General features: G+C 41.4%; 1 protein-coding gene across 6 annotated transcripts in view; it reads right to left on the reverse strand.

Moving 5' to 3' along the window:
* The window catches only part of MID2 (midline 2), an 86472-nt gene extending 77073 nt beyond the window's left edge, over positions 1-9399 (reverse strand). For 2 of the 6 annotated variants that reach the window (XM_033113546.1, XM_033113511.1), the window contains exon 1: positions 9292-9399. The gene's annotated coding sequence lies outside the window, so the exon portion shown is untranslated. Of the gene's footprint in view, positions 1-8071; positions 8091-8609; positions 9227-9291 lie in introns of those variants that run through there. The other 4 variants (XM_033113555.1, XM_033113521.1, XM_033113530.1 and 1 more) reach the window with 3 other exon arrangements.
* Between the last annotated feature and the right edge of the window lie 10853 nt (positions 9400-20252).

The following is a 20252-nucleotide window of genomic DNA, read 5'->3' on the forward strand; positions in this document are numbered from 1 at the left end:
TTTATTGGGCATTTACTATGTGCCAGGCACTAACTAATACCTTTTACATGTATTATCTCATTCAAACCCAGAATACAACAGAGAGTCTGCAAATAAACTCATATACTCATATATTTATGTTCAATTGACTTTCAACAAGGGTCCCAAGACCATTCAATGGGGGAAAGAATAATCTTTTTAACAAATGGTGCTGGGACAACTGGATACCCACATGCAAAAGGGTGAAGTTAGACCCCTACCTCACACCATACATAAACGTTAACTCAAAATGGATCAACAATCTAAATGTAAGTGCAGAAACTATAAAAGTCTTGGAAGGAAACATAGGTGGAAATCTTCATGAACTTCAGTTAGGCTAGGTTTTCTTAGACGGCACCAAATGTACAAGTAAAGAAAAAACTAGATAAATCGGACTTCATCAAAATTAAAATTTTAGTGCTGCAAATGACACCATCAAGAAAGTGAAAAGATAACTCCCAGAATGAGAAAAAAAGATTTGCAGATCATAAATGTGATATGGGTCTAGTATCTAGAACTATACAGAACTCTTACAACTCAACAATAAAAAGACAAAAAAAAATGGGCAAAGGATTGGAATAGACATTTCTCCAAAGAAGATATACAAATAATCAATAAGCACATGAAAAGATAGTCAACATCATTAGCCATTAGGGAAATACAAATAAAAACTACATTGAGATCCCACTTCATACGCATTAGGATGGCTATAACACTACTTCACATCCACTAGGATAGCTATAATTAAAAATATATATAGCAAATATCAACCAGGCTGTGGAGCAATTGGAACCCTCGTACATTGCTGGTGGGAATGTAAAGTGATACAGCTGCTTTGGGAAATAGTTCAGCAGCTCCTCAACATATTAAATGTAATGTTATCATATGATCCAGAAAAACTGAAGACATGCTCACTCAAAAACTTGTACACAGTGTTCATAGTAGCATTATTCATAATAGCCAAATAATGGAAATGACTCAAATGTCCATCAACTGATGAATGGATAAACAAATATAGTATATGCATGTAATGGAATATTATTCAGTAAGAAAAAGGAATGGAGTACTGATACATGCTACAACATGGATGAGCTTTGAGAACGTTATTCTAAGTGAAAGAATCCAGCCACAAAAGGCCTCAAATTATATGATTCCATTTATATGAGATGTCCAGAATAGGCAAACCCATAAGAACAGAAAGTAGATTAGTGGTTGCCAAGGGCTAGGAGTTTGGGGGGATGGTGAGTTACTGTTAATGGGTATAGGGATTCTTTTGGGGATGATGAAAATGTTCAGAAATTAGATAATGGTGACGGTTGCATACCTTCATGACTATACGAAAAAACACTAAATTGTACACTTTAAAACGGTGAATATTTTGATATGTGGATTATACCTCAATTTAAAAAGTCTCAAACCCAAGTCTGACTCCAGAGTGTGAAGAGTTAACCACTATACTATACTGCCAACTATGTAATTATGTAGTATTTCTAAACTCTATTGGATTGCTTACTCTTTTCAATTGTTTTCCAGGTAAGTGATTTTCTGTCTAGGTTTTACAATAACCTGGAATATCTCTAATGAACAACGGGTATTAGAAAATTCTTGGCTCCCAATTTTTATTCATTTAAAAATATAAACTCCTAAAAAACATTTGACTCTTACATCACAAAATACTTTTAGGAAGCACAGTGGGGAGTGGTATGACAAAAATAAAACAATGGCAGTGTGTTGCAACTTCAAAAAGTTTGTGAATCACTAATCTATGCAGAATCAGAGTTTGCTAAGGATAAAGACAGGATGTGAACCTGATAAGGTACAACCCAATGACAGGTAATCATGAAGCATTTGCCAGAAAACACAATGGTCTGTCATAAAAATGCACTGATGAAATGTCTGGGAGAGCAGACCAATTGCCATGTTAAAAAACAAATGCCCATGTCCACATACACTGATTTGATCCCTTCCATATCATTTAGTTACTCCCATGTAGTCAAATATGTATGTTTAGGTATTTGTCCTTGCTCTATTATTGAAATGTTTTTCTATGGCTTATCTTCACCCCAACCTCCCTTAAGGCTGACACCCCTGAAAAAAAAATTGATGACAATAAACTATATCACAAGGCTGTGTAAGTAGGTAGAAATAGAAAAGAGGAGTTTAAAAGCAGGCGACTAAGATAAAAATAACACATTTTGCATTACAAAATGAAAGACCCATTTCAGCATCACCCTTCAGATCCAGCATTCAGTTAATTCTGCTGAGAGAGAATCCGTGATCTGCACTTGGCAGAATTCTATTATTTCAAATGTTATTTGAACATAATTAAATGCCCACTTATTTCAAAAGTTTATATTCCATCTAGTTTTCATCTTTTAGGTCTGCAGAGCATGGCTCTGGGCTCTCACTACCTCCCTGAGGAGCCACCGTCTCCCTTTCTTCAGAGAAAAAGACACCTCTGGGCTGTAGAATGAGGATTGAGCTGAGTTGTAAGATTTGTTTAAAAAACAAACTAATGTAAAATAAACATTCTTCAGGATATTAACATTAATGTCCCCTGAGCTCTTCCTTAAAACACTAGAAACTGTCTCCTTGCCTTGGGGGAGGAGCAAATGAGTCCTGGCTGAGTCTGATGCTTCCTTAACTGTAAAATGTTGCTCAGGTTGGACTAGAATCACCAGATGATCTCTTTAAGATGCTTTCCAGCTCTGACATCCTATTATTACAGAGCTCTTGCAAGCTGTTACCACATAGGAGAGACACCTTGGATTATTGAAAACTTGCTCCTCAAAACACAACTCCTATTTATTAGTGTGACTAGAAAGGCTGACAAGCAATGGGCATCATCATGAGAGGAGGTGGAAATAAACAAAATGCATTACTTTTCCTTAGCTAAGCCAAAGTGATGAAGAACAGTGCCTGAGTTTGCCTGTGGTAACTCAGGGAAGATATAATGGGTGTTCGAGAGGACCACTAAAGGGGAGGGGAGTCCCATGGGAGTATAAACTAATAAGAACACCTTTTGGAAGTGAAAAAGAAGACAACGAAATTCTAGCATACTATTAGTAGGAAAAAAAATCCCTTGAAGCTCAAAAAAGATCATTTGGAAACATAAAAGGCAACCAATGCGTAGAATTCTCACCCTGAACGGATAAAGACTGAAAATAGAAACCCAGAACAAAGAGGCTAGGTAGTCATTAAGAATAATTAACAATAACAGTCATCTTACATTTGTTACCACTTTATACTTTTCAAATGGTTCCAAAGCCATTACCTCATTTGATCCTCATAACAAAGCCCAGTTGTAATCCTGGCTCTAAAGTGACTTAGCTGAGTGATCCTAGGTAAGACATTTAAACTATTTGGGCCACAGTCCCCTCATCTGTCCAATGAAAAATACCTGCCCTGCCCATCTCACAGGCTCTTGTGAGGATCAGATGAGAATAAAATAAAATCACTAACTTGCTTTACAAATATAGACATTAGTATCATGTATTCAGATGACATATACAAAGCTAGTTATTAAGGAAAACAGCCAATGTTTGGAAATTCATCCCAAAGAAATGGTTGACATGGTAGAGGGCAATCACACTTCCTTGCAAGTTTTCTGGAGGACCATGCATCTGACTGTGGTATCTATTATGCTCATACGACTTCCCTGTTAGACTGGAGTCCCCCCAAGGGAGCAACTGTCTCTCCTCTCTTCTCTTAAGCTTTTATCATGCACAGGGAGAGCTCAGGACTGGAGACTGATTACCAACTGACCGAGAACGCCAGAGCCAGTTCCTGTCTAATAGGTTATTGAAGCCTACTTAATATTTTATAGTATGTGGATTTAATGATATTTTTCTTTACAATAATTAGCTCCTAAATCCAACCATTGGGTGTTTTATACAATACAGTTATCATAAACACGAAAATGAATATCACAATAGCAGAACTAAAAGTATTAAACCTGCTACAACTGTAAAGATATAATCTAAGTGACCAAGAAATGGATTTGCCAAGGTAGCACATGATATTTGTCAGGAATCCCAAGTACAATTCATAACACCTTTATCTTAATGCAGATTACACTGGCAATTGCAAGGCTGGGGAACAAATGCAGAACAAACTTAATTTACCTACTGCTACCAGTACAGTTTTCCATCTATTCCAGGACTGTTTTTCCCAGCCTCTGTTACCCAATAAAATATCTGTAGATGTTTAAATGTTCAGTGGCACACCTGGATGGGCAGGCATCTCTACTTCTTCAGAATAAAACTGGCAATATATGTATGTAGGGCATTCTGTTGAATGTTAGGCTGAGAGGACCCCAAGTTCAAGTCAGAAACAAGGGACAGAGAACAGAAGCCTATTTGAAATCAAGCTTCTACTCCCCGGGGAACCACATGGAGCCTAGCAACACTGAACAAAAGGCTATAGACAAAGCAATCGAGGATTCAGGACGGTAAACCATTTTTCTACCTCTGGGCTGTATAGACGCAGACACTTCACTGTCCTACATCAGCGCTGTCTGCCACGCCCATACATTATGCTCCTAACCCGGCAACTTGTAAACACTGGGATTTTCTGTTTCAGGAGGATGTTAGAGTATACAATGAGTTTCTTATCAGATCATTTGGTCTCTGTAAGAGGAAGATCCAGAGGCTGGAGATGCTGTTCTGCTCATCAACCAGAGGAGTCTGACCTGCAGAAAAGAGACTGAAACAAAGCCTAAGGTCAGGCAGTCAGAGCTCTCTCTGCAGGGAGACAAGAACCCAAGTAGGACAAGCCTTCCTAAGGATACTTTGCTAACCCACTTAGGTTGAACCAACACCTTAATGTGCAATCAGGTGAATCCCATATGGAGAAGGGAGTGGTGGGGTGTTGGCACATTACTCAAAATCCCACTATCACCCATACTTTAACTTCTAGTAGTCTTAGCAGCCTATGGCTTTTCTAAGGGAAATGCAGAAGCTGGGAGATTGACTTTTGAAAAGTCAGTGTCTGCCTTTGGTTGTGGAGAAGGGGAAGATGGAAAAAGAGAAACAGTACCAACAGCCACAGACCTCCAGGGCACACAGAAGACTCTTAACAGACTTTTACTTCATGAAAATGGAGAAACATATATTGATCCTTGGAAAAGACGGGGAATACAAGGGGGACGAGGAGCCTGCACAAGGGGGATTATTATATTTAAATTTCCTGTCTCAACACCACTTACCTGGTCTTTTCACTTGTGAGCATGATCCAACACACTAGTTGAGGAACACTTTTGTAGTCTTTGCTCTACCCTGCTCAAAGATGAGGACGATGTTTTTTTGAGAGATCTGAAATGCAGACGTTACTTTGTGTCTACTTCAATTTGCTTTAAAAATGTCTTATAGTTTTCAGTGTATAGGTCCTTCACCAACAGTCTAGTGGTTACCAGAAGGTAAGGTAGAAGATGGAAAAGGAGGTCAAATATATGGTGATGGAAGGAGAACTGACTCTGTGTGGTGAACACACAATGTGATATATACTCATAGATGATGTAGTATAGACATGTACACTCGAAACCTATATAATTTTACTAACCATTGTCACCCCAATAAATTTCAATCAATCAATCAAGAAATAAATAAGAAACACAGACATTAGTGCAACACCACCTTGGTACCAAAATTTCATTCATCAAAAAGTGAACAACTGTGAACTCTCCTGACCTGTCATATATCCAGTATCAATATGTTACATGTCATATTTTGATGATGAAAGGCTCCAAGTTAAGATATCCAGCTGAAGTAAGGCGTTGCACAAACATACTGCCTCATGTTCATTCCTCTGTGCACAGAGGACAAAACCTTAATGCTGAATGGAAGTGCAGCACCCCGTGGCCTCCACTAGCACCCAAATCCCATGGCCTACCAGCTATGGAGTGACCAAAATCCATAAAGATTGAGTGACAGACACACAACAGGCCAAGCAGGTATCTCTGAGAGCAGCCATTTGACACACAGTCTGTGACTCAGCCCGGTCTTTACCTCCTTTTTAGGGCTCTGTGTCCCTGTTGGGAAAGAGAAAACCTGAGTGCTAAGGGATATGTGAAAAGAAGACATTCTCACCTCTTCATCAAGCCATTGAGGTTTGCTGAGTGGTAAAGACATACTCCTTCTGTAGTTTCCTTCTCAACTGTCATGGTGTCAGCAGATTTTATGGGAGGAGGGATGAGGGAATGGACAGGCTCAGTACCCAAAGCAATTTTTGGATGCAATTATGAGACTCCACTGGCACTGCTTTAGGATCTGCAAGTTGGAGCAAGTTGCCCTGCACTTAAAGAGGAGGGATTAACTAAACCAACTTCATCTAAATCAATTTGCACTGTTCAGATGATACATTCATGAAGCAACCAAGTCATTCTGATTTGTGGCAGGAGTTCTGGGGGTGGCCATGCAAGGTACAACATGCTAGATGAGAAGTCTAGTAGTCATGAAAATCAGTAAGAGAAACAATCGCCCCTTCATATGCCTCGCCTCTACCCCTGCTCCACACAGCCCCTCCCTGTCCTAATCCTGGAACTGCAAGTAAGGAGGTAGGCCTCAAACAAGCAGGGTGCCAACTGCTAGGCCAGGGCTGGGGCCTCAGCCCAGTCAGCAGAGGCCTCTGAACATTATAGGTGCTTAATAAATATTGTTGACTCACCGCTGCTAGATACTAATCATGCTTATAGAGCCATGCCTAAAATTATTTATGCCACTTTTCAGTAGAAATTAGCTAACTGCCCCCCATAAAGGCTAAAAATGGGTGAGATTACCTTTTCAAATGCATCTGACTCAGATTGTTAGGTTGGAGTACACTAGGTATGATTTAAGCCTCGACTTAAAATAATCACCATTAGTCTGTATGCTTAGTTTTACGTATGTTTCATTCAGTTGTATGTGCATTAGATAAAATAAAAAGGCTAAGGACCTAAGTACAGTGATAGATTTGGCTACAGGGGGGCTAATAATGGCAAGTTAAGATTTCCAGTAAACTAGGGTTCCTACTTATACCTAGTCAATCTATTGTCCCAATAAAAAGGTAAATGAAGCACTTTCTTTGAAATGTGTAGTGCTGAGGGTTTACAGAACCCTATTATCTTCAAAGGACCAAGTCACGACTCACAAAACCCCAGTACACTATATTATGCCTTTTACACAAATGCATCAACTATGAAAGAAAGGTCATAGGAATGTCCTCAGGCCAATGTAACATCAGATTTGGGACAACTCTCTGATCTTCTTAGCTCCTAGACCTCTATTTCAACCACATAAATCAAGTTGTGAGGAACAATCAGGAAAAATCTAATTCACATTATATATCTGCATTAAGTTAATTGATTGGACAGGAATATATAAAACAGCAAAGACTGTTTCCCCCTCAGGCAGTCATGAGTGGAGAGGGGTGAAAGGGGGGATGTAATGGTTCGGGGTAGAGCAAGGAGTAGGGGAGGAACTCTCCTCTCTTCACCCTTTCCCTTCTATTGGAACATGGCCAGAGAACTGATACTGAGAAGGAACAGAGTGGGGTTAAAGGTAGCCCTCATGGCCCAACCTGAGAATCGGAGGAATCAACCCACACACAGTACTTGTCTATTTACATAGTCTCCAATATATTCTTTTATAAGGGCTCCTCCTCGGAGACACACAACCATCACTACCCACCGACCCCACACTCAGAAATCCTGAAATAGGGAAACTGGTTGAGAAGCAAGAAGCTGCATTGCTGGGCGGCTGGGAGTACACAGGTTGATGGGGGAAAGGGCCTGTGGGATGGCGGGGTGGGGGGGGGAGATTTGGGTGGGCAGGTAGGTGTATGATGTTGTAGGAAGGTGCGTGAGTGTGAAGGCTGTAGGAGAGTGTAGAAGAGAGAAAGTGAAGAACCACCGACCCCAGGATCCCAATTTCCTGCTCTGAGAAATGTCTCCCAGAAATAATGTGCTGCGCATGAAGTGCTAAGTAACCTAAACCTTATCATCACCAAAAGTGTTTCTGAAAATCTACTCCACCGTTATTTACTTAATTCTGACAAGCCAGGAATGGAAAAAACCCACCTCTCCGTGATTCAGTCGCAGTCTATCCAATGGACCTATGTAAGTTTCCCCTCTCCCTCCTGAGCTGCTTTCAGAGCTAGGCCAGAAATAAGGAACCACCCAGACGGAGACTCAAGGGTCGCTCCCCTGGCAGAAAGGGGATTAAGTTTCGCCGGGCCTCCCCGCCGGCAGGGTGTCCGCAGCATATCGGGCTGCGACACCAGCTACCGCCGGGCAGACGGCCGGCCAAGGGGCGCCAACAGGGCCGAGGAGGCTGCCGGCCGCGGGAGCGTGGGAAGGCGCTCGTGGGAAGGAGCCGCTCCACTGGCCGCGCTGGGCCCGGCCCGGCTGTGAGAGAGGCCTCGGGCCGCCCCCGCCCGCAACCCGGAGTGAAAACTCCGTCCCAGGAGGGCAGCAGCGACGGGAACCCGGGGCTCCACGGCGCAACGTGGAGTCAGGGCCAGGACGGGGCCCCCGCCGCCGCCTCGAGCCTCTCGGGGCCCGTCACCCTGCCCCGCAGAGCCCCGGAGTCCTCGGCCCGCGCTGGTCCCAGCCGCACCTGAGAGGCGGCTGGAGCCGGGGCCGAGCCCTGCGCCGGCGGGGTGCTCGGCCCCCGGGGGCCGCGGCGAGGGGGCGCGTTTTACCCAGAGCGTTCCCGGGCGCCGGCCATCTCCTCAGCGCGCCCCAGGGCGCAGGGCGCTCGCCTCCCTCCGCCGCGAGCTGGCTCCGGCTCCGACGCTGGCGCGAGCTCCCCGAGCTGCCGCTGCCGCCGCTCTAGGCCGCCGCCCGCCTTCGCCTTCGCTGCTGCCGCCGCGCAGCAGCCGGGATCCGCCCGCCCGCGCGCCCCGCAAGGGACAGCACGGCGGTCGCGACGCTCCAAACTTAAGAGTTTTAGATTCGCCCCCTCAGTCCAGGGGCAGCACCATGACACCACGGCAGCTCCACACTGTCATTTCCGCCGCCGCAGAGGGAAAAAAAAAGCAATCCCTTCGAAAAGGGGGTGGGGTGGGGGCCAACAGGGTTGGGGCTGACGCCCAGAGGGAGCACGGACAAGGGCCCGGCAGCGGGGGCTCTCGGCCACCTTCCCGGCCTCACCTTCAGCCTCCCCCGCCGCTCCCAGCTACCCCAGCCCCTCCTCTGGAGGCGCGTTTACATGTTTTCTCCCCAGGCAGGAGTGACGGGAGAAACCTGACCAAGCAAAGGCAGCGGGTGGGTGGGGTTCGGGTTACTACTGTACCTACCAGCTGATTCCAGCAGCCTTTTCTCCAGCGCCCTGTCATCTTGAAGGAAGACACACGGAGAGGTGCTGAGCGGTCGTGTGTGTGCGCGCGCGCGCGCGCGCGCGCGCGCGAGAGAGAGAGAGAGAGAGAGAGAGAGAGAGAGAGAGAGAGAGAGAGAGAAAGAGAGAGAGGGAGAGAGAGCGCAGAATGTGTGTGAAATACAGAAGGCAACTCTTCTGCCACCCGCCAAGCCCCTGGTCCCACAAACCCCCAGGTTGGAACACGGAAAAGACCCTTGCAACTGGCAATGAGAGAGTGCCCAGGCCCACCGCACAGGTCCCCGGATGAAGCTGCTCTATGCAAAGTTAACTACAGAGTAAAACAAAAATAGTGGAGGAGACAGAAAAAGGCAGACAATTGAAGGAAACCCAACCCCTCTTTCTTTTTACGAAAGGAGAATGGCTGTGTTTTATTGGCCTTGGGCAGAAGTTGTGGGGATGGAATAAAGCCACCAAAATTAAAAAAAAAAAAAAGGTTTCATTTGCACGCTCAAATCTTTGATGGACAAAACAAGAGGTTCCCTACTAAGAGAACAATGGGACAGATGCCAGCTATCCAGGTATTCAATGTCCCTAATAAGCTAATTGGTTCATCGGGAGCCCAGAAACTTCATTGGTCTGGAGTCAGCCTGGCAGCTGACCTGTCATTGGCTCAGAGACCACTGACCCACTCACAAGGACACCAGAGGGGAGAAGGAGGAGGCCCGGAGGAGATTCTGCTCCTAACATGGGGTAAAAAGGGAGATGAAGGGGAAAGAAGCTAGAAAATGGGAGGAAACAGCCCCGTCTCACAGAAGCCTCCAATTACTGTGCATGGGAATAAGTTCAGAAAAATTATGGTAGCTCTGGGTGTATCCCATCAGGGAACCAATAGTAATTAGGCATCACCCCATTCAACAATGTACTAGCGAGCACCGAGATGGAAATGAAGGCAAAAGTCACAACCAGACTATCCTGATGAAAGTCTGGCTCTAGGAGAAGTAAAAGTTAATGAGTTCAGTCATACCAAAAGAACAGGCAAGGTTAGCAAAAATAGACAGGTGGCAACTACATCAAACTTAAAATTTTCTGCACAGCAATAGAATCAACAGAACAAAAAGGCAAGAATGAAAATATTTGCAAACCATATATCTGATAAGAGGTTAATATCCAGAATATATCAATAACTCCTACAACCCAATAACAAAACAATAAATAGCCAGATTAAAACATGGGCAAAGGACTTGAATAGACATTTCTCCAAAGAAGACGTACAAATGGCCAACAAGCATATTAAAGGATGCTCAACATCACCAATCATCAGGGAAATGCAAATCAAAACCACAATGAGATATCACCTCACACCGGTCAGAATGGCCATTACAATAATAAGTGTTGGCAAGGATGTGGAAAAATTGGAACCCTTGTACACTGTTGGTGGGAACAGTGCAACCAATATGGAAAAAAACCTCAGGAGTACAGAGGTTCCTCAAAAAGTTAAAAACAGAACTACCATATGATTCAGCAATCTCAATTCTGGAAATATATTCAAAGAATTGAAAGTAGACTCTCAAAAAGATATTTGCACTCCCATGTTCATTGCAACATTTTTCACAATAGCCAAGAGGTGGAAGCAACCTAAATGTCCATTGGCAGATGAATGGATAAAGAAAATGTCATGTATGCATACAGTAGAATGTGGCATATACGTTCAGCCTTAAAAAAGGAGATCCTGCCATTATGCTATGACATGGATGACTCTTGAGGATAATATGCTAAATGAAATAAGCCAGTCACAGAAGGACAAACACTGCATGATCCCACTTACAGGAGGTATCTAAAGTAGTCAAACTCATAGAAACAGAAAGTAGAATGGTGGTTTCCAGGGGCTGGTGGGGAGGAGAGGTGGGAGTTGTGTTTCTGTGGGTGTAGAGTTTCAGTCATGCAGGATGGGGTGGCAGGGGTTTCTGGGCAATCTGTTGCACAACAATGTGCATGTGGTTGACAATATTGTACTGTACACTTTGAAATTGTTGGGAGGGTGAATTTTACATTATGTGGGTTTTTTTCTACGATAAAAAATTAATTAATTTTGAAAAAATTAATGGGTCAGAAGTAAACCGATCCTAGTATAACAGATGAGTGGATAAATAAGAATTATATATAGGCATTATATATATATATATATATATATATATATATATATATATATATATATATATATCAGATATTGTCAAATGAAAAAAGCAAGCTGTGTATGGTTTGCTACTACTTTGTAAAAAAATGGGGAGGGTATATGTCCACATATGCTTCTATATAGGTAGACTCTTCAGTAAAAATACCTAAAAAACTGATTACACTGTGGATCAAGCATAGGAAGGAAGAGTATTTAACATTGATATACCCTTTCCTATTGTTAGAATTTTTTATAATGTCTATGTATTACCTTTTCAAAAACAATTTTAAAAGAAGAAATAGCATAGAGACTGAAAGTAGAATAGAGGTTACCAGGGATTGAAGGAAGGGGAGAATAGGGAGTTATTGTTTCATGGGTACAGAGTTTCTATTTGGAATGATGAAAACGTTCTGGAATTAGAGGGTAGGGATGGCTACACAACGTTGTGAATGTGCTTAATGCTACTGAATTGCACACTCAAATATGGTTAAAACGGTAAACTTTATGTTATAGTACCCTCCCCCTTTGTCCAAAGTTTAGCTCTCCATGGTTTCAGCTACCCATGGTCAACTATGGTCTGGAATTATTAAACGGAAAATTCCACCTCACGTCATCTCAGCATGTAGGCGTTGTATCATCTCACATCATTACAAAAAGAAGGGTGAGTACCGTACAAGATATTTTGAGAGAGATAGACCACATTTATATAACTTTCATTACAGTATTATTATAATTATTCTATTTTATTAGTAATTTTTGTTGTTAAACTATTACTGGGCTTAATCTGTAAATTAAACTTTATCGTAGATATGTATGTATAGAAAAAAACAGTATATGTAGAGTTCAGTACAATCCATACCTTCAGGCACCCACTGGAGGTCTTGGAACATAATCCCCCGTGGATAAACGGGGACTACTGTATGTATATTTTTCCCACGATAAAGTAAATTTAAAAAAAAAATAAAAGAACGAGGAAGTGTACGAACAGATAGATACTATTGTATTTGTGTAAGACATTATATATATATATATATATATATATATATATATATATATATATCTCCATGAATGCATAGAAAAGAACTTGGGGCACACTGTAAATAGTGTGAGCCTGGAATTGTGGTGGGTGTTGAGGGAGATCTTTCAGGTTTGATTCTATATATTTTATAACTGAATATTCTACCATGAGAATTTCTTTTGTAGTTTAAAAAAGGTTAAAAAAAAAAACTAAGTTGAGTCAATCGATCCCTTAGAATTCTTTAACCTCACTTGATATGATCCCCACAGATAGCTGGAGAGTTTTCTAACATGTGAAGAAGTGACCACTTTCATCGCGGACACACCCAAGCCAAGCCAACCAGCTCTTGGCAGAACTAGCACTTAGGGGAGATTTGCTTTTAATGCCCTGTCTTGTCCTTTAGAAACCACCCTGCCCTTCACTTTTTAGCGGTGTCCCCTCCACCTGAGCTGCCAGTGCTTTCAAGCGAGTCCCTGGCTGACCGGAGCATTATACAGAGAGCCCGTGTGCCACCCCCTTCCCTCCCCAGGCAGCAGCCCATATTCTGGACCTTTCCTTTCCCGTCTCAAAACTTAATAGCTTCTGGGTCCCTTTTATAAAGGACCTTACTGATTAAGGATTAGTAATTTGAGCTTAATATGAATAGCTTCATTTGTCTCTCTATTAGTAGATAATGTTTTAATTTTAACAGAGATTTTCGATGTATTAACTGAAAGGAACGACTGACTAATAGTGTGTGGGTTGGGATGGGGGTTGGGGAGATTTTGATAATCACATCACATAAGCAGCTGCTTTGAAAATATCCCCACTTCCAGTGGTTTTATGCATTGTCGCTGTAATGTATGAAAATAAATGTTTTGTATCTGGCAGGCGATGCAAAATTGGCTGGGAGCATGTGATGAAATTATTTGTTTATAATTATTTAATGGTTACCTTTTTATATAACATGTGTTGATCCTATTAACAAAATAAATCAGTCCCGTGGGGGAAAAAAGACGTTTGACAGATTCAGCTTGAGGTGTTTAATTGAATTAATCTGAGGCAGATTTACCACACTACAGTCCTAGAGCATGAAAGGGACAGCTCATGGGCTCTTTTTTCCAGCTAAGAAGGCGGGGAGGGAGAGGGGGAATGGCTCCAGATACTTTCTACAGAGAGAAGCACAGAGCCCAGTCTGTTTCAGAAATAAAAAATCACAGAACGGAGATTTTGTTGCACAAGAGAATTGTTCCTTCTGCAGAAGGGAACCTTCATACTGTTCTCAAAAGAAGCAGCTAGTTGTGTGAAGTCCAGAAGTTGACCTGAAGGCTTTTCTAACCAGGGGGCTTAACAGGATGGTGAGAAGTACTTTTGGCATGGGCTTATCAATAGGACATTGTTCTAAAACTAGTTGTGAACAGGCCATGTCGGCTGCTTAAGAGACAGTGGTTCAAAATAAATGTACCCAGTATGGAGAAATGGCATATTCCGGGTATTTTTTATTCTTCTCTGATCCATATTTTGGTAATTTTAAATTAATTTTGTAATTTATCTGAATTGTTGTGTTTGTTACAATAAACACATACGTTTGGTATCTATATTACATTGGTAAATATTTTCCTGGAGTCTTAATTAGTCTTCAGATCCAAGCCTAAACCTACCTGCTGGCCATGCCTTCGTAACCAGCACCCCAAGTCACTTGGAGTCTGGCTTCTGTGATGCCACATCCTCCTGGTTTTTCTCCCATCTCACTTCCTGTTCCTCAGGCTCTGCTGTTTCCTCCTCCTGCTCTTCTGTCTCCCAAGGTTGGGGTGCCCCAGGCTCAGTCCTTGCTTCTCTTCTCCATCTATACCCACTCCCTAGGTGACCTCCTCCAGTCCCATGGTTTTAAGTACAATCCCCATTTTATCTCTCCAGCTCAAACCTCTTTCCTGAGTCAACTTGCGTAGCCACATATTTTATATCTCTACCCAGATGCCTTACAGACAGCACTAACTTAATGTGACCAAAGAAGAATTCTTGTTTTCTACACTTCCCATCTCTCCTCACGGTTCACTGCTTACCCCAAATCCTGGGACGTCACCCTTGATGCCTTCTTCTCCCCAACATCCTAAGTTTAATCTATCAAGTCTTATGTTGGTGTCTCATTCCCACTTTTCCCCCGTGCAATCAATACTGCAGCCAGAGTGATTTTTTTTCGAAATGGAAATCTAATCATTTTACTCCTTCCTCTCACTGCCATTAAAGTAAAATTCAAAGTACTTAACATGCTCTATAAGACTCTGCAGTAGCTGGCCCCTGACTACCCCTTCAGTCTCATCTTGTTCCACTCTTACTACACTTGTTCACTTGTTCCTTGCTCACTACAATCCAAATACACTGGCCTCCTGACACCCGTTGAACCGCAAACTCTTGGCCACCCCAGGAACTTTGCATGTTCGCTTTCCTCTCTGCAGGAGTGCTCTTCCTTTTCACTCTTCACATTGCTATCTAATTCCTTCCCTCAGGTTATACATCACCTACTGGAGAAACCTTCCCTAACCACCCTATCTAAAGTAACGCTTCACATTATTCTCTAACATACCGCCCTATTCATTTCCTTCAGGGTACCTATCACCAGCTAAAATTACCATATATTTTTTAAAGTGCTTTTATTTTTCAATTACAGTTGACATACAATATTATATTAGTTGCAGGTGTGGAACATACTGATTAGACATTTATGAAGTGATCACCCTGATAAATCTAGTACCCATCTGGTACCATACATAGTTATTACAATATTATTGACTGTATTCCCTATACTGTACTTTACATCCCCATGACTATTTTGCACCTACCAATTTGTACTTTTTAATCCCTTCCTCTTTTTCACTCATTCCCCAATCCCCTTCCCATCTGGCAACCATCAAAATGTTCTCTGTATGAGTTTGTTTCTGTTTCATTTGTTCATTTTTCAGTTTTTTAGATTCCACATATTAATGAAATCATAGGGTATTTGTCTGACTTATTTCACTTAATATAATGCCCTCTAGGTCCGTCCATATTGTTGCAAATGGCAACTTTTCATTCTTTTTATGGCTGAGTAATATTCCATTGTATATATGTACCACTTCTTCTTTATCCATTCATCTGTTGATGGACACTTAGGTTGCTTCCATATCTTGGCTATTGTAAATAATGCTGAAATGTCCAGATGGTGCATATGTCCTTTCAAATTAGTGTTTTGGGTTTCTTCAGATAAATACCCAGAAGTGAAATTGCTGCGTCCTTCTTTGTCTCTTTTTAAAGTCTATTTTGGGGGCCGGCTCCGTGGCTCAGGTGGTTGGAGCGCCGTGCTCCTAACGCCGAGGTCGCCAGTTTGACTCCCACATGGGCCAGTGAACTGTGTCCTCCAAAGCTAAGATTGTGAACAACGGCTCACCCTGGAGCTGGGCTGCCATGGGCTGCTTGTCCAGGGAGCTGTGTCCTACACAACTGGACTGAGAAACAACAGCTTGAACCAGAGTGGAGCAGGGTGGCATGGGGGTGGAAGAAGGTGGGAAAAAGGCTATTTTGTCTGGTATAAATATTGCTACCGCAGCTTTTTTCTTTTTTTCATTTCCATTTTCTATCCCTTTCCTTTCAGTCTGTTTGTCTTTTGATCTGAAGTGAGTCTCCTATAGGCACCATATGTAGGGGCCTTGTTCTCTTATCCATTAAGCCCCACTATCTTTTCATTGGAGCATTTAATTCATTTACATTTAAAGTAATTGTTGATAGATAGGTAGTTATTGCCATTTTATTATACACATTTGTTATCTTTCTTCTTCTTCTTCTTAAAGAAGTCCCTTTAAGATTTCTTATAATAGTGGTTTGTTGATGAACTCCTGTACGTGTTTCTTGTCTAGGAAGCTCTTTATCTATCCTTCAATTCTAAATGATTACCTTGCTGAGTAGAGTAATCTTGATTGTAAGTCCTTGCTTTTCATCACTTTGAATATCTTGTGCCACTCTGTTCTGGCCTGCAAAGTTTCTGTTGAGAAATCAGCTGATGGTCTCATGGGAGCTCCCTTGTAGGTAGCTAACTGCTTTTGTCTTCCTGCTTTTAAGATTCTCTGTTTGTCTTTAACCTTTGGCATTTTAATTATGATGTGTCTTGGTGTGGGCCTCTTTGGGTTCACCTTATTTGGGATTCTCTGAGCTTCCTGTGCTTCTGTATCTATTTCCTTCACCAGTTAGGGAAGTTTTCCATCATTGTTTCTTCAGATAGGTTTTCAATACCTTGCGCACTCTCTTCTTCTTCTGGTACCTCTATGGTGCAAATGTTGATATGCTTGATGTTGTCCCAGAGGCTCCTTAAACTATCCGCATTTTTTTTTCTTTTTTCTTTTTGCCATTCTGATTGGGTGCTTCCTGCTACCTTATCTTCCAAACTGCTGATTTGATCCTCTATTTCATCTAATCTACTGTTGATTCCCTCTCATGTATGAGAAAGGCTCCATGTCAAACATTGCTCCTGGTACAGCAATTTCTGTCAAATATAAACATCATCCACCTTATTAACTGGATCTGGCACTGTGTGACATTTGGCTCTTCCCCAAAGTCAAAATGACCATGAAAGATAAATGATTTCAATTGATTCAGGACATTAATGCAGCCACGACAGCACAAATAAAGACACTCATGAAAGAGGACTTACAGAACTGCTTTAGAAAGTGGCAAGAACAATGGGATAAGTACATTTGAAGCAAGGCGGAATATTTTGAGGGGGATTAACAGCAATGTGTCTTTTACTGTAATAATTTTTTTGATTTAAACATTCACTGTATTTGTTGAATTTTTTTTTTTGATTTAAACATTCACTGTATTTGTTGAATACACCTCGTGAACATTCACTGTATTGTTTGATCACACCTCCTATTCTTCACTTCTGTTATTGTATTCTTTATTTCTGACTGGTTCGTTTTTATGTTTTCTATGTCCATTTTTATGTTTCCTATCTCTTTGGGAACAACAGCTCTCCCTGGAGCTGGGCTGCCACCGGCTGATGCGGCTGAGCTGCCGTGAGCTGCTGTGAGCAGCTGGACCGACATTTGGCAACCGAAGGCAGAGGGGAGCACAAGGCTCATAATACCAGCATGGGTCAGGAAGTTGTGTCCTATACAACTAGACTGAGAAACAACGGCTTGAACCGGAGTGGCGGGGGGATGGGAGAAGGGGGAAAAAAGGGTATAAGATCACCCTGAGATCATAGAGGATCTTTATAACCACTGTTTTGAACTCTGCATCTGGTCTATTGATTCCTTCTAGCATATTCTTCATTACAATTATTGTATTCCTCATTTCTGACTGGTTCTTTTTTATGGTTTCTATGTCCTTTTTTATGCTTACAATCTCTGTTGAAGTGCTCACTAAGTTTTTTGAGTATCCTTTTTTATTTAACTAAAGTTTCTTGGGGTGACAACTGTCAGTAAAGTTACATAGGTTTCAGGTGTACAACTCTGTAATACATCATATATCTATCTATCTATCTCTCTATATATATAGATATCTATCTCTCTATATATATAGATATCTCTATATATATAGATATCTATCTAGATATATGTCTATATATATATATCTAGATAGATAGATAGATAGATAGATAGATAGATAGATAGATAGATAGATAGATAGATATAGATATCTCATTGTGTGTTCTTGGAGAAATTTCAAAGGTTCAAAACGAAGGGCAGCAAAACGTGCCACCCGAAAATATGCTTCCTTGACATAAGGATTATTATTATTATTTTTTAATTTATTGGGGTGACAATTGTTAGTAAAATTACATAGATTTCAGGTGTACAATTCTGTATCACATCATCGATATATCACATTGTGTGTTCACCACCCAGAGTCAGTTCTCCTTCCATCACCATATATTTGATCCCCTTTACCCTCATCTACCACGCCTCTCCCCCCTTACCCTCTGGTAACCACTAAACTATTGTCTGTGTCTATGAGATTATTTTTTTCTCTTAGACGTTTATCATTTATATCCCTCACACTGTGGACCCCCCTCACCCCATCCACTATCTCTCTGACATCTCACCGAGCCATCCCATTTCCACTATCTCCACTCCCAATGCTGTACTCTGCCACTTGTAAATGTATACATACCTATATATACATATATATATATATATACACATACACACACACACACACACACACACACACACACATATATATATATATATATATATATATATATATATATATATAATATTATAGCTGGCATTCATTATTGTTCAGCTTCAGGTGTACAGTGCAGTGATCAGGCATCTACATCTTCCCTGAGATGGTCTCCGAAATGGGACACATGTCTATCGAATACCCTACAAAATCTTTACAACATTATTGATTACGTTCCCCAGATTAATTTTCAAAACCCCATGGCCATCTTGTGGTTACTGATTGTTTTCTAATCCCCTCACCTTCCCCCTTCCCCCCACCGCCCCCCCCCCGCCCATCTAGCAACCCTCAGTTTTTCCTCTGTGTCTCCAAAACTGCTTCTGATTAGTTCATTCACTTATTTTTTCTTTAGATTCCCCATACAAGTGAGATCATATGGTACTTATCTTTCTCTGTCTGACTTATTTCACTTAACATAATGTTCTCTAGGTCCATCCATGTTGTTGCAAATGGTAAGATTTCTCTCTTCTTTGTGGCTGCATAGTACTCCATTGTATAAATGTACCACAGTTTCTTAATCCAGTCATCTACCGATGGGCATTTCGGTTGTTTCCATGTCTTAGCTATTGTGTATAGTGCTGCAATAAACATAGGAGTGCATAAAGATTTTTGAATTGGAGTTTTGGATTTCTCCGGATAGATACCTAAGAGGGAAATTACTGGATCATAGGGTACTTCCATTTTCAGATTTTTGAGATACCTCCATACTCTTTTCCATAGTGGCTGCACCAATATGCAATCCCACCAACAGTGCACAAGCATTCCCTTTTCTCCACATCCACGCCAGCCCTTGTTGTTTGTTGATTTATTGATGATAGCCATTTTGACTGGGGTGAGGAGGTATCTCACTGTAGTTTTTATTTGCATTTCTCTGATGATTAGTGAGGTTGAGCATTTCTTCATATGTCTGTTTGCCATCTGTATGTCCTTTATAGAAAAATGTCTTTTCAAGTCCTCTGCCCATTTCCTAATTGGGTCATTTGTTTTTCTGGAGTTGAGTTGAGTAAGTTTTTTATAGATTTGTGATATTAATCCCTTATCAGATATATCATTGGCAAATATCTTTTCCCATTTAGTAAGATCCCTTTTTGTTTTATTGATGGTTTCCTTGGCTGTGAAAAAACTTTTTTCTCTTAGTTCCCTCGAGCGAGGGGATATATCAGTAAAAATCTTACTCCAAGTAATGTCTGTGAAGTTTCTTCCAATATTTTCTTCTAGGTATTTTAAGGTTTCAGATCTTACATTTAAGTCTTTAAGCCATTTTGAATTTATTTTTGTATATGGTGTAAGGAGGTGGTCCAGCTTCATTTTTTTGCATGTGTCTGTCCAGCTTTCCCACACCATTTATTGAATAGACTGTCTTTACCCCATCGTACATTCTTGCTTCCATTGTCGTAGATTAAATGGGCATATAGGCATGGATTTATTTCTGGACTCTCTATTCTGTTCCATTGATCTATGTGTCTGTTTTTATGCCAGTACCATGCTGTTGTGATTACTGTAGCCTTGTAGCATAATTTGAAGTCAGGTATTGTTATACCTCCCACTTTGT

This window comes from Rhinolophus ferrumequinum, chromosome X (assembly GCF_004115265.2).
Source record: "Rhinolophus ferrumequinum isolate MPI-CBG mRhiFer1 chromosome X, mRhiFer1_v1.p, whole genome shotgun sequence".
Lineage (NCBI taxonomy): Eukaryota > Metazoa > Chordata > Mammalia > Chiroptera > Rhinolophidae > Rhinolophus > Rhinolophus ferrumequinum.